This window comes from Echinops telfairi, unplaced genomic scaffold (genome assembly GCF_000313985.2).
Source record: "Echinops telfairi isolate 266 unplaced genomic scaffold, ASM31398v2 ScPeMD7_18;HRSCAF=68, whole genome shotgun sequence".
Classification (NCBI taxonomy): Eukaryota; Metazoa; Chordata; class Mammalia; order Afrosoricida; family Tenrecidae; genus Echinops; species Echinops telfairi.
This window is the reverse complement of record NW_022103915.1, coordinates 31,642,409-31,643,681: the sequence shown is the minus strand read 5'-3', so window position 1 is coordinate 31,643,681 and position 1,273 is coordinate 31,642,409. Positions and strand designations below refer to the sequence as shown.

Below are 1,273 nucleotides of genomic sequence, written 5' to 3'. Positions count from 1 at the left end.
TGCACTTTGCACTTTGTCCGCAAAAGCGCCCAAGCTTCGGAAGGCCGCAACCTCTCTCCGTGCCCGCGTTGGGGGCAGAGAGCCGGGGCGGGTTTCCCAGACTTCCCAATCCGCCCCGGGGGGCGGGGGGAGGGCGAGGGGCGAGTCGTGCGCCTGCGCGCTGCCGGCGGGACGGCGGGCGTGCGGAGCGGGGCCGCGGGGGAGTCGCGCGCAGCGCGCAACCCGCGCGAGATCTCCCGAGGCCGGGCGGCGAGGGAGCGTGAGCGCGTCCTGGGGCGGCCGTGCGACGGGGCGGTCTGCGTGGTGAGGAGGGCATCTCAGAGCCCAGGGCGACCCCCGGCTTCTTTCGGGAGCTCCCGGGGGCCGTGACCTCTTTGTTAGGGTTCTGGCTGAGGACGTGCTCGGGGAGAAGCGGGGGGCGGGGGTGTTGGTTGTTTTAGTTGTTGGTCGTGGGCAACCTCAAGGTCGGACTTGCGTTTGAGATGCGTCGGGGACGTACCCTGCATTTCACGTGTGTTGAGCGCCTGCTACGTGCCGGGAGTTGGGTGGTGCAAACGGTTAAGTCCCGGCCGGTAACCTAAAGTTTGCAGTTCGAATCTACCCGAAGGCACCTGGAAGGAAGGCCCTGGTAATCTACTTCGGAAAGATCGTCCACCACTGCCATCTCGTGGCTTCCCGCTCGGTGGTATCCTTAACAGGATTTCCGACGCTGTAAATCTTTTTTTTTTTTTAAATACCAGAACACCATGGACATTTGTTTCAGATATGCCAGCAATGTTAAAAATTGAAACGTGGAATTCTTGAATGTCCAGTGAGACAGACAGCAGTGATGGCGAGATTGGCGCTGGAAGGGCCTGTTTCATTTGTCGTACTTAAAGTCTCTTTTTGAGTTGGACTTGACTTGGCAGCACCTACCAATAACCCCATTAGATACTAAGGTATTAACGATTAATTCCACTCGGTGTGACAATGTTCACAGAAGCAGCAGTCAAGAGCTAAAGACCCATTGCCTTATGTAAATCTGCTGCACAAGACTTTTTTTTCCATTAGGATATTTTCTTCTTATTTTTAATCATTTTATTGGGGGCTCGTACAACTCTTAGCACAATCCATACATCCATCCATTGTGTCAAGCACATTTGTACATTTGTTGCCCTCATCATTCCCAAAACATTTGCTTTCTATTTGAGCCCTTGGTATCAGCTCCTTACTTTTCCCCCTCCCTCCCCGCTCCCTCCTCCCTCATGAACCCTTGATAATTTATAATTATTAT

General features: G+C 54.5%; 1 protein-coding gene across 3 annotated transcripts in view; it reads left to right on the top strand.

The window, feature by feature from the left end:
• Nucleotides 1–226: 226 nt before the first annotated feature.
• PTGR2 (prostaglandin reductase 2) overlaps nt 227–1,273 on the top strand; it is a 28,982-nt gene continuing 27,935 nt past the window's right edge. The window contains exon 1 of one of the 3 annotated variants that reach the window (XM_045287977.1): nt 227–303. The gene's annotated coding sequence lies outside the window, so the exon portion shown is untranslated. Of the gene's footprint in view, nt 304–378; nt 833–1,273 lie in introns of those variants that run through there. The other 2 variants (XM_045287978.1, XM_004698704.4) reach the window with 2 other exon arrangements.